This window comes from Anabrus simplex, chromosome 6, assembly GCF_040414725.1.
Source record: "Anabrus simplex isolate iqAnaSimp1 chromosome 6, ASM4041472v1, whole genome shotgun sequence".
In the NCBI taxonomy this organism is placed as follows: Eukaryota; Metazoa; Arthropoda; class Insecta; order Orthoptera; family Tettigoniidae; genus Anabrus; species Anabrus simplex.
Genome location: NC_090270.1, coordinates 246,868,983 through 246,883,082, shown reverse-complemented (window position 1 = coordinate 246,883,082; position 14,100 = coordinate 246,868,983).

Genomic DNA, 14,100 nt, shown 5'->3' with positions numbered 1-14,100 from the left:
CACAACATGATGATCCTATCATTGTTATAAATGTGTCAAAGAATAAAATATAGTTGTAAAAATCACCAAATTTACGAACAATCCAGAAATACGGCCAAATTTAACGTATAAGGGAGAGAGATACGACAAAATGTCACAGGACCAAAGTTGTAGATCACTCCGAATTGAAGGGACGTTGTGCCATCCGTTTTGTGATACGACTTACCGTTTAGCCAAAAAATAGCTCAGAAGGAATGTCTGCACAGTCATTAAAATTGCCTCCATATTTCGATATCCTTGGGGGTAAAAAGCGAAAAATTTGAACATCTTGGAATTTTCCCGTCGGTTAGGGTTCAAAAGCTATAATTTCACCAAATTTCAATTGTCTACCTCGTCTCGCAGGTTGTGCCGCCATCTTGATTTGGGGGGATGGGGGATAAAAATGAGGAAATTCCCGAAAATTTTTAAGCCCACGAAACCTATAGGTTATCGTTTTGGATATACTATACGACTGTGTTCTTATACTGAGCCAAAAATTTGAGCCCCCCCAGCGTGCCCCCTTCAGGGAATTTTGAGAATTTCCGATTTTTCTAGGGATCCTGGGGTCATCAGTTTCCCTCGTACCAAGTTTCAAATTTCTGAGATTTCTGGAAGTGCCTCATTAATTCACGTCTTTTTTCATTTTTAAATATTTATATATACATCGCTCCAGCCCGACTTGCTTTTATATATATAGATGACGGATAAGCATGAGCACGTTGGAAAGTGCAGACTTCCACTTCGAGATTCATATCTCCTAAACGGTTTATGATATTAAGAAACGGTTTGCGCCATCAGACGCCTCATTTATCGCTCTACATGTTTGTTTCTAAACCATTTCCTCGCATCTCCCATATTAAGGGGGTAAATTGAGTTGAAATTTTGAATAGGGCGAAATTTGGGTGCATTTTTAACATTTTACATTACATTTTGCCTACTTATGTATAAGCTAGAATCATGAAATTTGGTACACATATGTCCCTTAATTGTGCCAATGTGCGCACACAACGTGATGATCCTATCATTGTTATAAGTGTGTCAAAGAATAAAATATACTTGTAAAAATCACCAAATTTACGAACAATCCAGAAATACGGCCAAATTTAACGTATAAGGGAGAGAGATACGACAAAATGTCACAGGACCAAAGTTGTAGATCACTCCGAATTGAAGCGACGTTGTGCCATCCGTTTTGTGATACGACTTACCGTTTAGCCAAAAAATAGCTCAGAAGGAATGTCTGCACAGTCATTAAAATTGCCTCCATATTTCGATATCCTTGGGGGTAAAAAGTGAAAAATTTGAACATCTTGGAATTTTCCCGTCGGTTAGGGTTCAAAAGCTATAATTTCACCAAATTTCAATTGTCTACCTCGTCTCGCAGGTTGTGCCGCCATCTTGATTTGGGGGGATGGGGGATAAAAATGAGGAAATTCCCGAAAATTTTTAAGCCCACGAAACCTATAGGTTATCGTTTTGGATATACTATACGACTGTGTTCTTATACTGAGCCCAAAATTTGAGCCCCCCCAGCGTGCCCCCTTCAGGGAATTTTGAGAATTTCCGATTTTTCTAGGGATCCTGGGGTCATCAGTTTCCCTCGTACCAAGTTTCAAATTTCTGAGATTTCTGGAAGTGCCTCATTAATTCACGTCTTTTTTCATTTTTAAATATTTATATATACATCGCTCCAGCCCGACTTGCTTTTATATATATAGATGACGGATAAGCATGAGCACGTTGGAAAGTGCAGACTTCCACTTCGAGATTCATATCTCCTAAACGGTTTATGATATTACGAAACGGTTTGCGCCATCAGACGCCTCATTTATCGCTCTACATGTTTGTTTCTAAACCATTTCCTCGTATCTCCCATATTAAGGGGGTAAATTGAGTTCAAATTTTGAATAGGGTGAAATTTGGGTGCATTTTTAACATTTTACATTACATTTTGCCTACTTATGTATAAGCTAGAATCATGAAATTTGGTACACATATGTCCCTTAATCGTGCCAATGTGCGCACACAACATGATGATCCTATCATTGTTATAAGTGTGTCAAAGAATAAAATATACTTGTAAAAATCACCAAATTTACGAACAATCCAGAAATACGGCCAAATTTAACGTATAAGGGAGAGAGATACGACAAAATGTCACAGGACCAAAGTTGTAGATCACTCCGAATTGAAGCGACGTTGTGCCATCCGTTTTGTGATACGACTTACCGTTTAGCCAAAAAATAGCTCAGAAGGAATGTCTGCACAGTCATTAAAATTGCCTCCATATTTCGATATCCTTGGGGGTAAAAAGCGAAAAATTTGAACATCTTGGAATTTTCCCGTCGGTTAGGGTTCAAAAGCTATAATTTCACCAAATTTCAATTGTCTACCTCGTCTCGCAGGTTGTGCCGCCATCTTGATTTGGGGGGATGGGGGATAAAAATGAGGAAATTCCCGAAAATTTTTAAGCCCACGAAACCTATAGGTTATCGTTTTGGATATACTATACGACTGTGTTCTTATACTGAGCCAAAAATTTGAGCCCCCCCAGCGTGCCCCCTTCAGGGAATTTTGAGAATTTCCGATTTTTCTAGGGATCCTGGGGTCATCAGTTTCCCTCGTACCAAGTTTCAAATTTCTGAGATTTCTGGAAGTGCCTCATTAATTCACGTCTTTTTTCATTTTTAAATATTTATATATACATCGCTCCAGCCCGACTTGCTTTTATATATATAGATGACGGATAAGCATGAGCACGTTGGAAAGTGCAGACTTCCACTTCGAGATTCATATCTCCTAAACGGTTTATGATATTAAGAAACGGTTTGCGCCATCAGACGCCTCATTTATCGCTCTACATGTTTGTTTCTAAACCATTTCCTCGCATCTCCCATATTAAGGGGGTAAATTGAGTTGAAATTTTGAATAGGGCGAAATTTGGGTGCATTTTTAACATTTTACATTACATTTTGCCTACTTATGTATAAGCTAGAATCATGAAATTTGGTACACATATGTCCCTTAATTGTGCCAATGTGCGCACACAACGTGATGATCCTATCATTGTTATAAGTGTGTCAAAGAATAAAATATACTTGTAAAAATCACCAAATTTACGAACAATCCAGAAATACGGCCAAATTTAACGTATAAGGGAGAGAGATACGACAAAATGTCACAGGACCAAAGTTGTAGATCACTCCGAATTGAAGGGACGTTGTGCCATCCGTTTTGTGATACGACTTACCGTTTAGCCAAAAAATAGCTCAGAAGGAATGTCTGCACAGTCATTAAAATTGCCTCCATATTTCGATATCCTTGGGGGTAAAAAGTGAAAAATTTGAACATCTTGGAATTTTCCCGTCGGTTAGGGTTCAAAAGCTATAATTTCACCAAATTTCAATTGTCTACCTCGTCTCGCAGGTTGTGCCGCCATCTTGATTTGGGGGGATGGGGGATAAAAATGAGGAAATTCCCGAAAATTTTTAAGCCCACGAAACCTATAGGTTATCGTTTTGGATATACTATACGACTGTGTTCTTATACTGAGCCCAAAATTTGAGCCCCCCCAGCGTGCCCCCTTCAGGGAATTTTGAGAATTTCCGATTTTTCTAGGGATCCTGGGGTCATCAGTTTCCCTCGTACCAAGTTTCAAATTTCTGAGATTTCTGGAAGTGCCTCATTAATTCACGTCTTTTTTCATTTTTAAATATTTATATATACATCGCTCCAGCCCGACTTGCTTTTATATATATATAGATAGATGACGGATAAGCATGAGCACGTTGGAAAGTGCAGACTTCCACTTCGAGATTCATATCTCCTAAACGGTTTATGGTATTACGAAACGGTTTGCGCCATCAGACGCCTCATTTATCGCTCTACATGTTTGTTTCTAAACCATTTCCTCGTATCTCCCATATTAAGGGGGTAAATTGAGCTCAAATTTTGAATAGGGTGAAATTTGGGTGCATTTTTAACATTTTACATTACATTTTGCCTACTTATGTATAAGCTAGAATCATGAAATTTGGTACACATATGTCCCTTAATCGTGCCAATGTGCGCACACAACATGATGATCCTATCATTGTTATAAATGTGTCAAAGAATAAAATATACTTGTAAAAATCACCAAATTTACGAACAATCCAGAAATACGGCCAAATTTAACGTATAAGGGAGAGAGATACGACAAAATGTCACAGGACCAAAGTTGTAGATCACTCCGAATTGAAGGGACGTTGTGCCATCCGTTTTGTGATACGACTTACCGTTTAGCCAAAAAATAGCTCAGAAGGAATGTCTGCACAGTCATTAAAATTGCCTCCATATTTCGATATCCTTGGGGGTAAAAAGCGAAAAATTTGAACATCTTGGAATTTTCCCGTCGGTTAGGGTTCAAAAGATATAATTTCACCAAATTTCAATTGTCTACCTCGTCTCGCAGGTTGTGCCGCCATCTTGATTTGGGGGGATGGGGGATAAAAATGAGGAAATTCCCGAAAATTTTTAAGCCCACGAAACCTATAGGTTATCGTTTTGGATATACTATACGACTGTGTTCTTATACTGAGCCCAAAATTTGAGCCCCCCCAGCGTGCCCCCTTCAGGGAATTTTGAGAATTTCCGATTTTTCTAGGGATCCTGGGGTCATCAGTTTCCCTCGTACCAAGTTTCAAATTTCTGAGATTTCTGGAAGTGCCTCATTAATTCACGTCTTTTTTCATTTTTAAATATTTATATATACATCGCTCCAGCCCGACTTGCTTCTATATATATAGATGACGGATAAGCATGAGCACGTTGGAAAGTGCAGACTTCCACTTCGAGATTCATATCTCCTAAACGGTTTATGATATTAAGAAACGGTTTGCGCCATCAGACGCCTCATTTATCGCTCTACATGTGTGTTTCTAAACCATTTCCTCGCATCTCCCATATTAAGGGGGTAAATTGAGTTAAATTTTGAATAGGGCGAAATTTGGGTGCATTTTTAACATTTTACATTACATTTTGCCTACTTATGTATAAGCTAGAATCATGAAATTTGGTACACATATGTCCCTTAATTGTGCCAATGTGCGCACACAACGTGATGATCCTATCATTGTTATAAGTGTGTCAAAGAATAAAATATACTTGTAAAAATCACCAAATTTACGAACAATCCAGAAATACGGCCAAATTTAACGTATAAGGGAGAGAGATACGACAAAATGTCACAGGACCAAAGTTGTAGATCACTCCGAATTGAAGGGACGTTGTGCCATCCGTTTTGTGATACGACTTACCGTTTAGCCAAAAAATAGCTCAGAAGGAATGTCTGCACAGTCATTAAAATTGCCTCCATATTTCGATATCCTTGGGGGTAAAAAGTGAAAAATTTGAACATCTTGGAATTTTCCCGTCGGTTAGGGTTCAAAAGCTATAATTTCACCAAATTTCAATTGTCTACCTCGTCTCGCAGGTTGTGCCGCCATCTTGATTTGGGGGGATGGGGGATAAAAATGAGGAAATTCCCGAAAATTTTTAAGCCCACGAAACCTATAGGTTATCGTTTTGGATATACTATACGACTGTGTTCTTATACTGAGCCCAAAATTTGAGCCCCCCCAGCGTGCCCCCTTCAGGGAATTTTGAGAATTTCCGATTTTTCTAGGGATCCTGGGGTCATCAGTTTCCCTCGTACCAAGTTTCAAATTTCTGAGATTTCTGGAAGTGCCTCATTAATTCACGTCTTTTTTCATTTTTAAATATTTATATATACATCGCTCCAGCCCGACTTGCTTTTATATATATAGATGACGGATAAGCATGAGCACGTTGGAAAGTGCAGACTTCCACTTCGAGATTCATATCTCCTAAACGGTTTATGATATTACGAAACGGTTTGCGCCATCAGACGCCTCATTTATCGCTCTACATGTTTGTTTCTAAACCATTTCCTCGTATCTCCCATATTAAGGGGGTAAATTGAGCTCAAATTTTGAATAGGGTGAAATTTGGGTGCATTTTTAACATTTTACATTACATTTTGCCTACTTATGTATAAGCTAGAATCATGAAATTTGGTACACATATGTCCCTTAATCGTGCCAATGTGCGCACACAACATGATGATCCTATCATTGTTATAAATGTGTCAAAGAATAAAATATAGTTGTAAAAATCACCAAATTTACGAACAATCCAGAAATACGGCCAAATTTAACGTATAAGGGAGAGAGATACGACAAAATGTCACAGGACCAAAGTTGTAGATCACTCCGAATTGAAGGGACGTTGTGCCATCCGTTTTGTGATACGACTTACCGTTTAGCCAAAAAATAGCTCAGAAGGAATGTCTGCACAGTCATTAAAATTGCCTCCATATTTCGATATCCTTGGGGGTAAAAAGCGAAAAATTTGAACATCTTGGAATTTTCCCGTCGGTTAGGGTTCAAAAGCTATAATTTCACCAAATTTCAATTGTCTACCTCGTCTCGCAGGTTGTGCCGCCATCTTGATTTGGGGGGATGGGGGATAAAAATGAGGAAATTCCCGAAAATTTTTAAGCCCACGAAACCTATAGGTTATCGTTTTGGATATACTATACGACTGTGTTCTTATACTGAGCCAAAAATTTGAGCCCCCCCAGCGTGCCCCCTTCAGGGAATTTTGAGAATTTCCGATTTTTCTAGGGATCCTGGGGTCATCAGTTTCCCTCGTACCAAGTTTCAAATTTCTGAGATTTCTGGAAGTGCCTCATTAATTCACGTCTTTTTTCATTTTTAAATATTTATATATACATCGCTCCAGCCCGACTTGCTTTTATATATATAGATGACGGATAAGCATGAGCACGTTGGAAAGTGCAGACTTCCACTTCGAGATTCATATCTCCTAAACGGTTTATGATATTAAGAAACGGTTTGCGCCATCAGACGCCTCATTTATCGCTCTACATGTTTGTTTCTAAACCATTTCCTCGCATCTCCCATATTAAGGGGGTAAATTGAGTTGAAATTTTGAATAGGGCGAAATTTGGGTGCATTTTTAACATTTTACATTACATTTTGCCTACTTATGTATAAGCTAGAATCATGAAATTTGGTACACATATGTCCCTTAATTGTGCCAATGTGCGCACACAACGTGATGATCCTATCATTGTTATAAGTGTGTCAAAGAATAAAATATACTTGTAAAAATCACCAAATTTACGAACAATCCAGAAATACGGCCAAATTTAACGTATAAGGGAGAGAGATACGACAAAATGTCACAGGACCAAAGTTGTAGATCACTCCGAATTGAAGCGACGTTGTGCCATCCGTTTTGTGATACGACTTACCGTTTAGCCAAAAAATAGCTCAGAAGGAATGTCTGCACAGTCATTAAAATTGCCTCCATATTTCGATATCCTTGGGGGTAAAAAGTGAAAAATTTGAACATCTTGGAATTTTCCCGTCGGTTAGGGTTCAAAAGCTATAATTTCACCAAATTTCAATTGTCTACCTCGTCTCGCAGGTTGTGCCGCCATCTTGATTTGGGGGGATGGGGGATAAAAATGAGGAAATTCCCGAAAATTTTTAAGCCCACGAAACCTATAGGTTATCGTTTTGGATATACTATACGACTGTGTTCTTATACTGAGCCCAAAATTTGAGCCCCCCCAGCGTGCCCCCTTCAGGGAATTTTGAGAATTTCCGATTTTTCTAGGGATCCTGGGGTCATCAGTTTCCCTCGTACCAAGTTTCAAATTTCTGAGATTTCTGGAAGTGCCTCATTAATTCACGTCTTTTTTCATTTTTAAATATTTATATATACATCGCTCCAGCCCGACTTGCTTTTATATATATAGATGACGGATAAGCATGAGCACGTTGGAAAGTGCAGACTTCCACTTCGAGATTCATATCTCCTAAACGGTTTATGATATTACGAAACGGTTTGCGCCATCAGACGCCTCATTTATCGCTCTACATGTTTGTTTCTAAACCATTTCCTCGTATCTCCCATATTAAGGGGGTAAATTGAGTTCAAATTTTGAATAGGGTGAAATTTGGGTGCATTTTTAACATTTTACATTACATTTTGCCTACTTATGTATAAGCTAGAATCATGAAATTTGGTACACATATGTCCCTTAATCGTGCCAATGTGCGCACACAACATGATGATCCTATCATTGTTATAAGTGTGTCAAAGAATAAAATATACTTGTAAAAATCACCAAATTTACGAACAATCCAGAAATACGGCCAAATTTAACGTATAAGGGAGAGAGATACGACAAAATGTCACAGGACCAAAGTTGTAGATCACTCCGAATTGAAGCGACGTTGTGCCATCCGTTTTGTGATACGACTTACCGTTTAGCCAAAAAATAGCTCAGAAGGAATGTCTGCACAGTCATTAAAATTGCCTCCATATTTCGATATCCTTGGGGGTAAAAAGCGAAAAATTTGAACATCTTGGAATTTTCCCGTCGGTTAGGGTTCAAAAGCTATAATTTCACCAAATTTCAATTGTCTACCTCGTCTCGCAGGTTGTGCCGCCATCTTGATTTGGGGGGATGGGGGATAAAAATGAGGAAATTCCCGAAAATTTTTAAGCCCACGAAACCTATAGGTTATCGTTTTGGATATACTATACGACTGTGTTCTTATACTGAGCCAAAAATTTGAGCCCCCCCAGCGTGCCCCCTTCAGGGAATTTTGAGAATTTCCGATTTTTCTAGGGATCCTGGGGTCATCAGTTTCCCTCGTACCAAGTTTCAAATTTCTGAGATTTCTGGAAGTGCCTCATTAATTCACGTCTTTTTTCATTTTTAAATATTTATATATACATCGCTCCAGCCCGACTTGCTTTTATATATATAGATGACGGATAAGCATGAGCACGTTGGAAAGTGCAGACTTCCACTTCGAGATTCATATCTCCTAAACGGTTTATGATATTAAGAAACGGTTTGCGCCATCAGACGCCTCATTTATCGCTCTACATGTTTGTTTCTAAACCATTTCCTCGCATCTCCCATATTAAGGGGGTAAATTGAGTTGAAATTTTGAATAGGGCGAAATTTGGGTGCATTTTTAACATTTTACATTACATTTTGCCTACTTATGTATAAGCTAGAATCATGAAATTTGGTACACATATGTCCCTTAATTGTGCCAATGTGCGCACACAACGTGATGATCCTATCATTGTTATAAGTGTGTCAAAGAATAAAATATACTTGTAAAAATCACCAAATTTACGAACAATCCAGAAATACGGCCAAATTTAACGTATAAGGGAGAGAGATACGACAAAATGTCACAGGACCAAAGTTGTAGATCACTCCGAATTGAAGGGACGTTGTGCCATCCGTTTTGTGATACGACTTACCGTTTAGCCAAAAAATAGCTCAGAAGGAATGTCTGCACAGTCATTAAAATTGCCTCCATATTTCGATATCCTTGGGGGTAAAAAGTGAAAAATTTGAACATCTTGGAATTTTCCCGTCGGTTAGGGTTCAAAAGCTATAATTTCACCAAATTTCAATTGTCTACCTCGTCTCGCAGGTTGTGCCGCCATCTTGATTTGGGGGGATGGGGGATAAAAATGAGGAAATTCCCGAAAATTTTTAAGCCCACGAAACCTATAGGTTATCGTTTTGGATATACTATACGACTGTGTTCTTATACTGAGCCCAAAATTTGAGCCCCCCCAGCGTGCCCCCTTCAGGGAATTTTGAGAATTTCCGATTTTTCTAGGGATCCTGGGGTCATCAGTTTCCCTCGTACCAAGTTTCAAATTTCTGAGATTTCTGGAAGTGCCTCATTAATTCACGTCTTTTTTCATTTTTAAATATTTATATATACATCGCTCCAGCCCGACTTGCTTTTATATATATATAGATAGATGACGGATAAGCATGAGCACGTTGGAAAGTGCAGACTTCCACTTCGAGATTCATATCTCCTAAACGGTTTATGATATTACGAAACGGTTTGCGCCATCAGACGCCTCATTTATCGCTCTACATGTTTGTTTCTAAACCATTTCCTCGTATCTCCCATATTAAGGGGGTAAATTGAGTTCAAATTTTGAATAGGGTGAAATTTGGGTGCATTTTTAACATTTTACATTACATTTTGCCTACTTATGTATAAGCTAGAATCATGAAATTTGGTACACATATGTCCCTTAATCGTGCCAATGTGCGCACACAACATGATGATCCTATCATTGTTATAAGTGTGTCAAAGAATAAAATATACTTGTAAAAATCACCAAATTTACGAACAATCCAGAAATACGGCCAAATTTAACGTATAAGGGAGAGAGATACGACAAAATGTCACAGGACCAAAGTTGTAGATCACTCCGAATTGAAGGGACGTTGTGCCATCCGTTTTGTGATACGACTTACCGTTTAGCCAAAAAATAGCTCAGAAGGAATGTCTGCACAGTCATTAAAATTGCCTCCATATTTCGATATCCTTGGGGGTAAAAAGCGAAAAATTTGAACATCTTGGAATTTTCCCGTCGGTTAGGGTTCAAAAGCTATAATTTCACCAAATTTCAATTGTCTACCTCGTCTCGCAGGTTGTGCCGCCATCTTGATTTGGGGGGATGGGGGATAAAAATGAGGAAATTCCCGAAAATTTTTAAGCCCACGAAACCTATAGGTTATCGTTTTGGATATACTATACGACTGTGTTCTTATACTGAGCCCAAAATTTGAGCTCCCCCAGCGTGCCCCCTTCAGGGAATTTTGAGAATTTCCGATTTTTCTAGGGATCCTGGGGTCATCAGTTTCCCTCGTACCAAGTTTCAAATTTCTGAGATTTCTGGAAGTGCCTCATTAATTCACGTCTTTTTTCATTTTTAAATATTTATATATACATCGCTCCAGCCCGACTTGCTTTTATATATATAGATGACGGATAAGCATGAGCACGTTGGAAAGTGCAGACTTCCACTTCGAGATTCATATCTCCTAAACGGTTTATGATATTAAGAAACGGTTTGCGCCATCAGACGCCTCATTTATCGCTCTACATGTTTGTTTCTAAACCATTTCCTCGCATCTCCCATATTAAGGGGGTAAATTGAGTTAAATTTTGAATAGGGCGAAATTTGGGTGCATTTTTAACATTTTACATTACATTTTGCCTACTTATGTATAAGCTAGAATCATGAAATTTGGTACACATATGTCCCTTAATTGTGCCAATGTGCGCACACAACGTGATGATCCTATCATTGTTATAAGTGTGTCAAAGAATAAAATATACTTGTAAAAATCACCAAATTTACGAACAATCCAGAAATACGGCCAAATTTAACGTATAAGGGAGAGAGATACGACAAAATGTCACAGGACCAAAGTTGTAGATCACTCCGAATTGAAGGGACGTTGTGCCATCCGTTTTGTGATACGACTTACCGTTTAGCCAAAAAATAGCTCAGAAGGAATGTCTGCACAGTCATTAAAATTGCCTCCATATTTCGATATCCTTGGGGGTAAAAAGCGAAAAATTTGAACATCTTGGAATTTTCCCGTCGGTTAGGGTTCAAAAGCTATAATTTCACCAAATTTCAATTGTCTACCTCGTCTCGCAGGTTGTGCCGCCATCTTGATTTGGGGGGATGGGGGATAAAAATGAGGAAATTCCCGAAAATTTATAAGCCCACGAAACCTATAGGTTATCGTTTTGGATATACTATACGACTGTGTTCTTATACTGAGCCAAAAATTTGAGCCCCCCCAGCGTGCCCCCTTCAGGGAATTTTGAGAATTTCCGATTTTTCTAGGGATCCTGGGGTCATCAGTTTCCCTCGTACCAAGTTTCAAATTTCTGAGATTTCTGGAAGTGCCTCATTAATTCACGTCTTTTTTCATTTTTAAATATTTATATATACATCGCTCCAGCCCGACTTGCTTTTATATATATAGATGACGGATAAGCATGAGCACGTTGGAAAGTGCAGACTTCCACTTCGAGATTCATATCTCCTAAACGGTTTATGATATTAAGAAACGGTTTGCGCCATCAGACGCCTCATTTATCGCTCTACATGTTTGTTTCTAAACCATTTCCTCGCATCTCCCATATTAAGGGGGTAAATTGAGTTGAAATTTTGAATAGGGCGAAATTTGGGTGCATTTTTAACATTTTACATTACATTTTGCCTACTTATGTATAAGCTAGAATCATGAAATTTGGTACACATATGTCCCTTAATTGTGCCAATGTGCGCACACAACATGATGATCCTATCATTGTTATAAGTGTGTCAAAGAATAAAATATACTTGTAAAAATCACCAAATTTACGAACAATCCAGAAATACGGCCAAATTTAACGTATAAGGGAGAGAGATACGACAAAATGTCACAGGACCAAAGTTGTAGATCACTCCCAATTGAAGCGACGTTGTGCCATCCGTTTTGTGATACGACTTACCGTTTAGCCAAAAAATAGCTCAGAAGGAATGTCTGCACAGTCATTAAAATTGCCTCCATATTTCGATATCCTTGGGGGTAAAAAGTGAAAAATTTGAACATCTTGGAATTTTCCCGTCGGTTAGGGTTCAAAAGCTATAATTTCACCAAATTTCAATTGTCTACCTCGTCTCGCAGGTTGTGCCGCCATCTTGATTTGGGGGGATGGGGGATAAAAATGAGGAAATTCCCGAAAATTTTTAAGCCCACGAAACCTATAGGTTATCGTTTTGGATATACTATACGACTGTGTTCTTATACTGAGCCCAAAATTTGAGCCCCCCCAGCGTGCCCCCTTCAGGGAATTTTGAGAATTTCCGATTTTTCTAGGGATCCTGGGGTCATCAGTTTCCCTCGTACCAAGTTTCAAATTTCTGAGATTTCTGGAAGTGCCTCATTAATTCACGTCTTTTTTCATTTTTAAATATTTATATATACATCGCTCCAGCCCGACTTGCTTTTATATATATAGATGACGGATAAGCATGAGCACGTTGGAAAGTGCAGACTTCCACTTCGAGATTCATATCTCCTAAACGGTTTATGATATTACGAAACGGTTTGCGCCATCAGACGCCTCATTTATCGCTCTACATGTTTGTTTCTAAACCATTTCCTCGTATCTCCCATATTAAGGGGGTAAATTGAGCTCAAATTTTGAATAGGGTGAAATTTGGGTGCATTTTTAACATTTTACATTACATTTTGCCTACTTATGTATAAGCTAGAATCATGAAATTTGGTACACATATGTCCCTTAATCGTGCCAATGTGCGCACACAACATGATGATCCTATCATTGTTATAAATGTGTCAAAGAATAAAATATACTTGTAAAAATCACCAAATTTACGAACAATCCAGAAATACGGCCAAATTTAACGTATAAGGGAGAGAGATACGACAAAATGTCACAGGACCAAAGTTGTAGATCACTCCGAATTGAAGGGACGTTGTGCCATCCGTTTTGTGATTAGACTTACCGTTTAGCCAAAAAATAGCTCAGAAGGAATGTCTGCACACTCATTAAAATTGCCTCCATATTTCGATATCCTTGGGGGTAAAAAGCGAAAAATTTGAACATCTTGGAATTTTCCCGTCGGTTAGGGTTCAAAAGCTATAATTTCACCAAATTTCAATTGTCTACCTCGTCTCGCAGGTTGTGCCGCCATCTTGATTTGGGGGGATGGGGGATAAAAATGAGGAAATTCCCGAAAATTTTTAAGCCCACGAAACCTATAGGTTATCGTTTTGGATATACTATACGACTGTGTTCTTATACTGAGCCAAAAATTTGAGCCCCCCAGCGTGCCCCCTTCAGGGAATTTTGAGAATTTCCGATTTTTCTAGGGATCCTGGGGTCATCAGTTTCCCTCGTACCAAGTTTCAAATTTCTGAGATTTCTGGAAGTGCCTCATTAATTCACGTCTTTTTTCATTTTTAAATATTTATATATACATCGCTCCAGCCCGACTTGCTTTTATATATATAGATGACGGATAAGCATGAGCACGTTGGAAAGTGCAGACTTCCACTTCGAGATTCATATCTCCTAAACGGTTTATGATATTAAGAAACGGTTTGCGCCATCAGAC